Source organism: Seriola aureovittata, chromosome 1, assembly GCF_021018895.1.
Source record: "Seriola aureovittata isolate HTS-2021-v1 ecotype China chromosome 1, ASM2101889v1, whole genome shotgun sequence".
In the NCBI taxonomy this organism is placed as follows: Eukaryota; Metazoa; Chordata; class Actinopteri; order Carangiformes; family Carangidae; genus Seriola; species Seriola aureovittata.
Genome location: NC_079364.1, coordinates 9,188,177 through 9,201,139, shown reverse-complemented (window position 1 = coordinate 9,201,139; position 12,963 = coordinate 9,188,177). Strand labels below are relative to the sequence as shown.

At 38.9% G+C, this 12,963-nt stretch overlaps 2 long non-coding RNA genes across 2 annotated transcripts; one reads left to right on the top strand and one right to left on the bottom strand.

Annotated features, from left to right (window-relative positions):
- Window positions 1–269: 269 nt before the first annotated feature.
- LOC130172103 (uncharacterized) lies at window positions 270–6,971 on the bottom strand. The gene is made up of 6 exons (XR_008828229.1): window positions 6,860–6,971; window positions 5,945–6,063; window positions 5,496–5,611; window positions 2,391–2,488; window positions 1,676–1,828; window positions 270–891 (listed from the first exon to the last, which is right to left on the bottom strand). It is a non-coding gene; the product is annotated as an uncharacterized LOC130172103 (long non-coding RNA).
- Window positions 6,972–7,387: 416 nt separating this feature from the next.
- LOC130170230 (uncharacterized) lies at window positions 7,388–10,774 on the top strand. Its single transcript, XR_008827959.1, has 2 exons — window positions 7,388–8,017; window positions 9,039–10,774. It is a non-coding gene; the product is annotated as an uncharacterized LOC130170230 (long non-coding RNA).
- The last annotated feature ends 2,189 nt before the right edge of the window (window positions 10,775–12,963 follow it).

The window sequence follows — 12,963 nt, the reverse complement described above, 5'->3', positions numbered from 1 at the left end:
TACACACACACACACACACACACACACACACACACACACACACACACACACACACACACACACACACACACACACACATACACGCACACACACACGCACACAGACACACATATAGTGTTAACAGTGTCACGGTGTGAATTAGAAGGGAAGGTAATAGCCGGAAGCTGTAAAAATAAAATTAAAATAGTATTAACAAAAAGGTGAGAACAACATGCTGGCACTACAGCAATGATTACCTCATAATTAGACAAGACAAAGCTCTCTCCCCTTCCAGTAGCAAAAAACGGTAATTACTGCCGTGACAGAAAATCAAAGGCTACTTTGTAAGCAGCAGGAAAAATGAACATTTCAGGCCCTGAAGCTGTATGTCCTGATTAGAAACGTATTAAATCAATGCATTGCTAACTGCTGGGCATAAACACGTCCCCTCCTGAAGGGGCCTATAATTGCGAGAGCAAAAAAAGTGGGTTTCAATCGTACAAGGGGTGTAATGGCAGTATTATGTGGCAAGCGTATACTCCTTTTGTTATAGGATGATGCACTTAAAGTGGTACTGTTTTTGGTTGGAGCGAAGATCAAAGCATGTTTTACATAAACTGTCGGAGACCTCTGACCTAATGTGGCTCTCAGAACGTCGCAATGCACCAAAGCAACAGAATTTGTATTAAACTGTATTTATACAGGACCATCAACCTTACTGTACTTTGCTTAATTCTTGTTAGGGGATGGCTGTTGGAAAATACATTGATGAGATGTTTGATATGAAATTTAAGAAAAGTGCAGTTGTTGTAGTCTATGGTCACATCCATGTCTTTCTATATGTGTCTGTGTTTTTTCTCCTTTCGGTCTGATCTGTCGGATCTGGTACTCCTCTTGCTATGAAGGATGACACTGTAAATAAGAATTTGGTCTCAGGTCAGTTGAATCAAGGTTAAATAAAAAGGAAATTAATTATGTGATAGCTATCACCTACAAAAAACATGCAAAAAGCTGTTCTGAACTGTTCCCTGGTCACGGCTACGAGCAATATAAAGCCAGTTATATCTGTTTAATTTCACAAACTGGTGAGTGTCTGTAAAAGAAGAAGTCAGTTACACATCCGAAGAGTCAGCTCCAATTTAAATTCTCTCACACTGCTTACATTTCATCTTGACTAATTTCCAAATCTGCACGATGGACATGTGACTCATCAAAAGCCACATGGGCTGTGACCCACCTAGCTTCTGTTACTGTGTAAATTGATAAAAGCTGCTGATAGGAAAGCCAGCTGATCCCTAGCATCTTTAACGTGCCCACAAAAGGCTCATTGGGAATACAACTAATTATACCACATCTGTATTTATTTGATCCGCGTGGAATTCTCCCTTCTGTCACCAGTGCCGAGCTGCGCCAGCTTGGACTAACAGTGATTTATCTAAGTGACACTTCTGGCATGGATTCAGATCAAAGCAGCGCCAAAATCAATAGGGGAAACATGGGGAAGACGGGTGGAGGAACTTTTTTTTCCCCTCAGCAAAACTGTCATGCATAAAATATACCAGCATAAATAAAGCACGCCTGTGTTTGCAGGTTTGCTGAATCAGATAGGGTGGAAATAAGATACAAGCTGTTTGTTAATAGCAGCTTAAAGACAGACTTTCACAACAGCACACAGCATATTTTGGAAAAGGCATACCGGCTCTGAAGAGGTTGATGAGCTAACTTCATCCAAGAGCAGTTTCTAGTGACCTCTGTTGAATTCTGAGTGAACTGCAGACATCTCACCCTGTTGTGGACTGATGGGACCCTGTGCAGTGAACCAGCTGGTTGAAAGGACTCCAAGGCAGAGCTGCATAACAAAGAACTTGGATGATTTAGAAGACGTGTAAAACAGCAAATACTTACACAAAACCACATTCATATCAGCTACTGACCACTAACTCACACATACACGTCTCAACCCAAAAAACCTAAAAAAAACTTAAAAAACTGACCTGGATGGCTGATTTAAGTGAATGAAAATGATTTGATAATTGTTCTCATTAAGAGGCTGAATAAATAAAAGTCTAAAGCAGCCCCCTGCAGGTTGAAACATGCATTACACCATATCCAGTACAGGACAGGATAAACAACATATTGATTAATTATTTACTATTAGACCCTTTGGAGCCAATACTGGGCCTGAGGGTGGCAAAGGAAGGAAAGGCCTTTTTAAGATCAAAATAAATAGCATAAATGTGTCCAGTAAACTCAGATGATTTTGGAATACATTTTGAAGATGTATAGTCGGAGTGTGTGGCTATAAAGATTTGATCCTTGGACTGGCAGGATAAATCTGAGAGGAAAAAAGGGCAGGGCTTTCATCTTGTACATTATCAATGACGATGTGCCCGTGAGAAAAGGCGCCTCACAGTAGCATCCAGCTGCTTCGTGTAGTTGCTCAGTGGCCAGCGGTGACTGGTCGTCCTGGTCAGAAACGAACATCCGTGTGAGTTTTTGAAAGGTGTTTCTGAAACAGAGAAAAACAATTACTCTGGTTGAATAAAGAAAAAATAGGTAAAAAATAATCAAAAGCTCATTCATTTCCTTTGTGATCTGCCCATTTTGATCATCTTAGTGTACAAGTGGAGGTTTTGTCCTAAGCGTGGACTCCACTGGACCTTACTTTTGATGGACGTTGACCCTCTTTGGGGAGCATGTATGAATCAATATTTATTTTTAATCTCCACTAATATAATCAACATTTGGCAGCTACTACTACAAATTTCTCACTGAAAATAAAACATGTTTTATGAAAAGAAAGGCTTCATTGTGGCATTGAGTTGTAACAAGAAAAGAGCAAAAATTAAAGGGAAGTCAGAACAAGTTAACGTAATGTTGTTCAAAAGAAATATGATCTTGTGACCCCTCATATTTATCACGAGAGTCGACAGCACTATGGCAACTTCTTTACTCTATTACTTTAAAGTACGAATGAAGTGGTATCAATGCTGTAGTGTCCATTAAAAAACAGCTTTGTTTTCCATTACATATATCAAGAGAAACGCAGTACTGTCCGACTCACATGATGAGTTACTGTCTCCCCAGTGAGCCCTCAGGTGTTGTGATAGATCTCAGCATGAGGTACTGCGGCTTTTACAAGCTGCTTCCCTCCAGAAAACTAACAAACTGAGGTTTCAATAAAAAAAAAATTAAAAAATCAGTATCTTCACACCTCAAGGAAGGTGATGTCTGCCCCTGGCAAAGCATTCATATAACTATATAGTTAATTTAAAACAAATTTATATCATAGTGTTGATTATTTAAACACAAGTTGGAAAAAACATGACTTTAACTTCTTAATTATTCTTGTTCACACTGCATTTCCCATGCACACAGTCGCCTTAAGTGCAAATAAAGCCTCCCATCTGTTGGTAATTACAACTACATAATTTCAGTCATTGTGGCTAATCATTTTGACTGCACATTCGATTAAAACTAGTGCAGCAATGGTGCAACTTTGAGATTCTATGTTAAACCTTCAGAGCTACACACAGATGTGAGCAGAAAATACAGCAAATTGAGACCTGGCTGCAAAATAGAAACTGAAAATGTATAAAACCTTGTGTAGGCCAACTGGCCCATTTTTGCACGTAAAATTGCACTAAGACTAGAAGGCAGTACTTCCTAGCTTTTGTGATGGTTTTTATTTGCCAATAATCCCCAAATTAAATGATGTTTGACGCAAGAAATTTTAAACCTCATGTCATCAAGCCTCTGCTCTCATCATGTCTTATTTCCCTGTGGTGTCCATGGAATAGAACAAGCAGGCTGCATGGCAGGCTACTTCAATAAAAGGAGTTGAGAAACGTCATGTAACATCGCTTTACTGCATCTCTATGTAAGCTAACGACATTATGAACCCCGGGGCAATGGTGAAAGCTAATGATGGGAGGATGATGGCAACGCAATGTTGCCATAGAAGCCAATTTCCAGCGGCTTGCCAGATGTTAAACATCTAAATGTGCATTGATCAGTGACAGGATAGCCCATAGAGATTTCTTCATTTGCCCAAAAAGAAAACAAGGTTTAACTACGTCCCTTTTCAGTTTAACAGCAACTGAGCAAAGCATAACTTACATGATTTAAATTAATTACATATATAAAAACATCTAGTCTCAATTAATTCAGTTAGCCTGCAACATGATTTCACTGGCAAGGGGTTGATTAGATGGTGTAATTAACAGAAAATGCATCACAACAAAACACACACACACACACACACACACACACACACACACACACACACACACACACAAGGAGTCAACCCTAATTAAAAAGTAATCAGCATTTCCAAACAGATGACAGTTTTGAGTTAAAAACTGTTGGCTTTGTATTAATATAGAGAAAGTTCACTGTATTGCTGAAGTGACTGGTTGACTAATCGATTAGTCAATCAATCTAGCACTAAAACAACAACAACAACAAAAATACTTTGATAACTGATTTATATTTTAAATCATTTAGAAAGACACTTGACATTCTCTGTTTCCAGCTTCTCAAATGTGTCCTGTGTTTTGGGCAATTGGCACTAAACATCACCTCGGTGAGTTGTAATGGATATATTTTCTTATTTCCTCATATCTTATATCTTACTGGCATTTTATAGACTAGATCGATAAGTCAGAAAATTAGTAACTCTCATAATCAGTTTATGTAGGGATTGCTGGCTTAGAAAAAGTCTGTGTAGTGTTTTACTGTATTTAGCATATATATATAAACTAGCTACAGTTCTTTGTTGGTTTATCTCGGGCTTCTTCTATTCAACATCTACATGCTCGTCCTTGTTCAGATTATGGAATAACATAACATCTTTTATCATAATCAACTCAGTGTTCCCAGAATCAAAACCAAGCAAGTTGAAGCAGCTTTAGTTTCTATGACTGCCATGTTTTTTAAATGAAATTTGAATAGCTTCTTAATGTGATATTTTTAATGTATTTCTGTGCCTTTGTAAAGCACTTTGAAATGCCTTGTGTCTGAATGGTGCTATATAAATAAAAGTTTAATAAAAGGTTAAAGCTCAATTTTAGAGAGGGAAATATTTAGCCAGAGCTGGAACAAGCAGTAGATTTGTCAACTAGTTGATCAACAGAAAATGAATCAGCAAGTATTTTGATAAACAATTAATCGCTTGAATCATTTCTCATGCAAAAATGCAAAAATGTGCTTGTTCCTGTTCTTCCAATTTGAGGATTATCTGTTTCTCTCTGTTCTATATCACTGAAAACTGAATATTTTAGAGTGTTGATCAGACAGAAAGACATCTGAAGATGTCACCTGGGGGTCTGGGAAAATGTGATGGGCATGGTTTAACATTTAAATTTGATCATTTATAAGCTTCGTTTGACATTCACAGTTGGTTGTTTTTTTGCTTTTAGACATTCTGGCCCTAATTTACCTTCATAGCTGTCAAACTTATCACGCAGTACACACGCCCACCCTAACTGAAATAGAAAAACTAAAACAAAACTTACAGGCTGCGTATCAATAAACGACCTGTGGGTCTGAAGACTTTTCCTCCCGTCTTGCTGATGGGGGAAGGAGAGTTGGCAGGACCTTCAGAGCTTTGTCACCTTCAGCAACTAGACAACTTCAGCATAATACATAGTGTTGCATTAACATTTAAATAGTGTGTTATATATGTCAATTGATATTTCTGAAGCAGTAAAATTAATTTACAAACAGAACATAAATAAATGCAGATGCAACAAATAAAAAAGAAAGAATGAGAGCTTTGTTGTCTTATTAGCTTTCAGTGTGAGAGCAGTAACTTTACAAACTGGGCTTTGACGGATCTGTTCACAATATAAAAAACTTTCAGTCACTTGGATGATGTCACTACAACACTGGACTGGCTGAACTTATTATTTGAACAGTGCATCATTTTATCGATGCAATTACAAACTCCAAGGCATAAAAACACCTGCAGACCGACAGCTGATCCAGCTGTGATCCAGCTGTGCTGTTGTCACCGGAAACTGTTGTTGCTCCAGATGATGGGTTGGAGAAAAGGATGTTGAATCTCTTCTTCCCTGGGAGGGACTGAGACACAAGGACAGGACGCAAGTGAAGGAAACGAGGAGACATTTTAAGGTAATGACAAGCACTAAAGATCCTATGTAAATACTTAATAATTAGATGAAAATGTGTATTAAACTGTAAATGGTGATTATATTTCATTCAAATAAAAGCTGGAACATTGTCGTTTGATTAAACCAAATGAACAAAAAATAACTAAACTTATTTCTTGTCTTAATAATAATCCTGTTATTGTATTTCATCCATGGATGGATGATGTTTCCCTTTTACCTTTACTCTGATTTCCTTAGTATTTTATTCTTATATGACTTCTGTTTTCTCCTCTTTGTCTTGAGGTGTGCTTGTCATTTCCTGTCAGCTAATTATTATGAAATATCAACAACCCCTGCAATTTTTTATATTAATAGATAATTATATATGTACATAAGTTATAAGTTACTTGTGGCTATAAGGACTTTTGATGCTTGAAAGTTTACTGTCTCACCTCATGAGGCTATGTACAGTTATTTAGGGAATAATAAGGCAGTGGAAATAAGAGGATTGTTTAAAAGCTTGCTCAGTCTAAAACAGCATTTCATTTGTCAGCACGTTCACCATGAGGTCACACCAATCATTGTATGTGATTGTTGATCAGCCGACTTTCAGAAATAACACAAAAACAGCTGATGTGGTCGGCTATCAACACTCAACCCCACCACCACCACCACCACCACCTCCACCTCATCATCAATCATGAACCGAACTAAAGTTAACTCGGTTAACTGAGGATGTTAAACGATGTAAAAAGTTATAAACTCACCGATATGCACCGTCTCTTGGTTGTATCTGAACTGAAAATAAAAAAGAGGAGACGAAACAGGAAAAAATTAGAAATAAAACTTGTCAACACAAACGGAGACAAGACACCATTCAGGCTGCTACTGAGTCTGCGCGGAACCAGAGGCTGCTGGGAGCTGTAGTTCTTACATGGCTGTGAAGTCAAGTCAAGTCAATCCAGTTTTATTTAAACAGCACATTTCATACGGAAGGCGTAAACTCAATGTCCTTCAAAATAAAAGCAAGGACACATCATACATGACAAAATATTAAATAGCATATAAGATGACATAAGAAAAATATTATGAAAAAAATAATATTATATGAAAACACTGTGTTATTTTTTATAATGAATCAAATAACCCATTCTCTATTTGAAGCTTGTTCTGTGTATGATTTAAAAATCATACACAGAGAAGAACAAAACCAATTGAGCTTCAGCAGCACTGATTTCTAACAGCTGTTTTCCCGAAGAGAGATTGCTAAATCTTCCACTCTGATCTCTGGTATTCTGCATCAGCTAACATCCTGCATTGATTAGTATTTGACCTGTGCCAGCTGACGTGCTTCTCTGAGGACACATGATGACACGTTTTCATGTCATCTCAAACAAGATGATTATTCACAATAACAGCGATACTGATCTTTAAAATACAATCAATAACATCATCTTCATCTACTCCCACCTGACTCCAGTCCAGCGAAACTGGCAACAGCAGCTCTAGTTACTGTCAAACTGATTTTCTCAGCTACATAAAAGATGACAACCAAGTGACAGGGCCTCGTCCAATAAACACGAAACAAGCAATTAACCCAACTATCACCCTATAATCATGAATCGACTGTGGAGCTAGCTGGTTCCCGCTTTGCTAGCGATTGTCCCCATTTTGGCAGCAGGGCCTTTTTGGAGGGAAAACATGGAACATCTGGTGGAAGAAACAGGGGCTGGCACAACATGATGGGAGAACAAGTGCCTCAAAGCTTCATTATGTCCCAGCTGTTGGGCTTGCTGTTGCCCTTAGCAAAAACAACCTCGGCAGGATGATGCTCCTGGCAAATACGCTGCAGATTATTTGAAGCAAGACCTTTTTTTTTTTTTTTTTGTGATGTTTTATAGGGAAAACATGAGCAGGAGCTATTGGTGAGTATATTGTGTTTTTCAATGTGAGTTGACCTGAGAGTTTTCACAGTAAGAATATCAACATGTAGCTCAATATGAAAACTCTGAAGAGGGGAATCTGTCTTTGAACTTTTCTTTCTTTATTTCTTTCTTTCTTCTTTGAGTTTTTCCTATTTTTTCCTGGAGCTTGAACTGGATCAGGAGCCTGTGGTGGCCCTGTAAAACCAAATGAAACATTGTACAATAGTTGTGTGATATTTTTGGGCTATACAGATAATCCTGAATTCTCATCAAGCTTCAACATCATCAGGTCAAAAATGTAACTTCTCCAGTACTTTTCATCAAATTCCTGTAAAATTAAACATATTAAAGATCAGGCTGTAAGCTCTGTTTAGTGCTTAGCTAACAGGTGAACATGATGAACATTACACCTGCTAAACATCAGCATGTTTGCATTATCGCTGGCAGCCTCAGAGAGCCGTTAGCGTGGCTGCAGACTCTTCGTCTTGTTTACATTTAAGACTATTGACTTTATCAGAATCAGCCTTAAAAGCAGTACTTACTTCTTTCTGCTAAAGGTCCCCCCAGGGCCAGAGCTAGAGATACCGAGGTCATGACTCATGAGTCCAGTTTTTGATGACTACCCACTGCAAAGAAAGTCACAGTAAATCCTTTTTACCAAACACATGTGTGTGTAAATGTGAACTGTAAACTCCTCAGGTTGTTTAAACCCCCAAATTCCAAGAGTCCTCATTGGCCTTGAGTTCCACAGTGATGCCGGTTTAAAGGATGTGTCAGTTACACCGCACCTGTCAATGATGGCGCAAAATGATAGATTCGTAAGTATCTGAAAGTTACTGCTCACCATGTGCGTAAACTATTACACGTGTATCATGTGGAGAATAGTTAATGAGTGGACAAAGTGATTTTGAACACAGCGTGGAGTCAGGCCAGGTGCTCAAAGTCCAAAGGTTGCGATGTGAACCCACACACCTACCCTGTTTCCCATCTCTAACTTTTCTTATTTCCTACTTTTTTCCAGCCGGGTGCAGCAGAGCCCACTCTCTCAGGTTGGACAGCTTGTTCAAGTCGAATGCTATTAGTTCTGGGTCAACGCCTGGGCTTTCTCTACACCCCAACAACACCTTTTCACCAGGCAGGGATTCCAACCACCATTAATCAGAGTGGTGACAGCCCATGGATGTCAGTAAATATGTTTCCCTCACTGCCTCTTTTTCCCACCTCTTTCCTCTCTCACTCTCTCCATTGCTCTTACGATTGTACTTTTTCCCCGTTCTTTGGGGTTTAATATTGACCTGTTCTTGCTTTGATCTTTATTATTATCAGGATCCAACAATGGAACCTGCCATATATATATATATATATATATATATACATTTACGTTAGATAGGTTGAGCCAGGATGCTTGGATTTGGTACACAGACAAACTGAGAACATATTGAGAGGAAAAAAACACACCAAGAACAGAAAATTGTTTTGAGGGGTAAAATTAAACTCTTTTGCGTGTTCCCTGCTACATCAAACATTCTCCTACAGCCAGCTTTCTCTTATAAATTTTATATGCTTGTTTTTTTGCACTGAACATAAGTGTTTGCCAGGTGCTTATGAATGTTGTCTGAACAAAATGTCCTCTCAGTTGAGACATAGTGACAGTTTCCTTTCCTGCACGGGTGGTACAGCTGACAGGAGGGGACGAGCGTTGGCTTGCACAGTGGCTGCTGCTGTGTGCGTGTGCACGCGTGTCTGTGTATGTATGTGAGCGGGTGACATGCAGGCACACGGCCAACGGCAGCCAGTCGGAGAAGTGGGTGCCCATCTTGGTTTGGCATGCAGGGCCGGGTACCTGCTGCTGTCCAGAGACAGCTGTAACGTATCCACCCGTGGCGGTGCAAAAGGTTGGTGGCTACTGAAGGCTGATAATGCTGCAGTCTTCATTTTTCTCTGCCTGGTAGACGGAGCTGCAACAAACCAATGACAGGCTTTCTTCATGAAATTAACTCCAGCCAGAGAAGTAAACAGAGAGCAGGAAAGAGCAGGAAGAGAGAGGAGATGTGACAAAGAGAGAGAGACGAAGAGATAAAGATATAAAGAGATAAAGAGAGGCAGAGTGAGAGAGAATGCCATGAAACAAATGGTGACCTTTGCAAAGATGGATTTGTTTACCAACAAATGTTTCTCGCTGCCAACACCTGTTTCAGAGTGACCTTCACATGGAGGCAGAGCTGACGGCTCTCATCTGTTCATCTTTGTGCTCACTTGTCAACACTAAGTCATATCCATTGAACGGACAACATGAACCATGTTTCTGCTGCGTCTGTTGATGCATGGAGCCCTTTCATTCCACTGCAAACAGTCATGTTCATTTCATCACTATTAGCTGTAATCATGTTGGCTCAAACAGGCCCATGCTAACCGGCTTGCGATGGTAATTCTTCCAATAATTGAAGTGTTGAAGTGATAAATGCAGGAGACGCTCTCCATTGTTGCAGAAATGTATGAACCTATTGTGTTTAATAATCTCTGCATGGCAAAATGAGTTCAATATTTGTGCAGTCATTGAATCTGCATCCTACTAGTATGTATTAATATTTATTTTTATTATGTTGTATTGTTTATATTATCATTTATGTTGTCCCATTATGTGGTATGCATTGTTTCGGGGCAGATGTCTTTATTTTGGCTTATGCAATGCACTTCCTGTCGTCAGCGTTTGAATGCATTTCAAATAAACTTACCTTGCTTTGCTCTGCCTTACAAGCCATTTAGCTTTGATATTTAACTGGAACGTGTCCTGCTCAGTTTTTACCAGACAATACACCAAAACCCGCAAGAAGACATGCGCTGTCTAAGTTATGACTGATCTTTATATACGGCTCAATCTGGATATTTATTAGCCATCCTACTTCTGTCACCTTGTCACCACACATGCACGTGCTGCACAGACTGTATGTACAAAAAGGAAGACACCTCTTCATTGAGCTGTTCAGTACGACTGAATCTCTGTCTAAAGCTGAAAAACTTCACATATAGGTGATACAAGTAGGATGCTTGGGAGTCTACCACTCTGTCTGTCTAAGGGTCTAAGACCAACTGACCATGTAGTCGCACCGATCCTTGTTCCTGTCCGGTCAGACATCCTGTCACCTCTTGCACAAAATACTAAAAAAATAAATGAATAAGAGTTCGGAGCCATTACAACATGCAACTGTGGTTCCTTGTGTTTACAGAGCTCACACTGTACAATCCTTGCAGCCAGCAGATGGCAGTGTTCAGCTAAAAATTATTATAGAATATAGATTATATATTTAACTGAACACATGCTCCACCCTTCAACTCTTCGCTCTATACCTTAGCCTCTGTGAGGATCTTTTCTAAATGGATTAAATCATGGTTTATAAATGATTTTCAGTGCCACTGTCAAAGAAGCACTGTCTACGATCTGGTATCATCTACTGTATGACTGTAAACATCATTTACTCTACAGAACAGAACTAATCCAGTTCAGTTTTGAGGGCATGTAGTTTTAATATCTTAATATTTAATCTTACACTTGAGCCAATGTTTAGAATATCTTGACTTTCCACTGAAAGTACATTTAAATGTATGTTTCAAGATGAGATGTTTAAAGATGCCTTGTATAACCACCATACTGTGTACTGTTAATTTAGTGTATATACACCTACTATATGTAGACAAGTCATAAACTGCCTAATAGCACCCATTAGAGCTAATTATTAACTGATTAATCGTGGATTAGTTGTCAATTATTAGTTGATTAATCAATTAATTGATCGACAGAACAATAATCTGCAACTGTTTTGATGTTGGATTCATTGTTTTTCAAGCAAAAATAATGAAGAAAATGCCAAATTTTTGCTGTTTTGTTCATCAAACAAAATAAGTCATTTGAAGATGTCATCTTCAGCTCAGCCAAATTTTCTGACAATGTGTTTGTGTTGCAGAGACTAAACAATTAAACAATTCATTGAAAAAATTGTCATATTGATGATTGTTAGTTGCAGCTCCAGTGCTCATATGTTTTGTATAATTTTTTTATTTGGCAGAGAATACTGTAATCTTCCTCCTAATCAAATCTACAGCAGCTCCAGATTATACGTATGCACATGTACGCACATACATTTTCAATCAATGATTCATAATGGCCCTGCGTTTGACTCTCCAGCAAGCTACAGAGTTAATTATTAAATGCTTATGTAGTCTGGAATTAAGCTCAGGCAGCCCGAACAACAGGAGACGCACACTGTGGTAATGTAAAGCTGACTGTGCACAAGTTCTTGCTTTAGCTTTTGATGCCATTACACAACGGAGGCACTCAGGCCTACAGCTACGGCATCTCATACAGCAGAAAAGAAAAATCACAATGGACAGCTTTTCTACTGCACTGACTGCTTTTGAATGCATCCAGACTGCAGACATTTTAACGAGTGAACCAGCAGAATCCGACACCATTTGGCTTTGGCCCCGGCATCTTCTCACTTCAACAATAGATTTTCTCATGCACCTAAACTATTTGTCACCACAGTGAAGTGGTTTTTGAAGTGCCTCGCAGGTTGCTCAGTCCTCTTTACCTTACGGGCATCAGAACAAAGCGTGCATTCATATTCAAAGCCATGCCGTGCATCTGTGACAGCAGAAGCGGCTTCGGTTTGCATTAGCTTTCAACATAGCACTAAGTGAAGAAACAAGAGAGTGTCTGCTTTGGGGCTGTAATTATGGTTTCTGTCTGCTTCTGAGGAGAGCGCCAAATTATTTACCACAGACTAGGAAATCCCCAAACTACAGAAGGAAACAGACAAGAGGACTCTAGAACCTGAACTGTCTCCAGAGAAGCCTGTATAAAGTACATTTCATGCTAACAGAACTTGTTATAAAATTTAGTTAGCTCAATAACTGACATTTTTAATGTTGAATTATTCCACAACAAA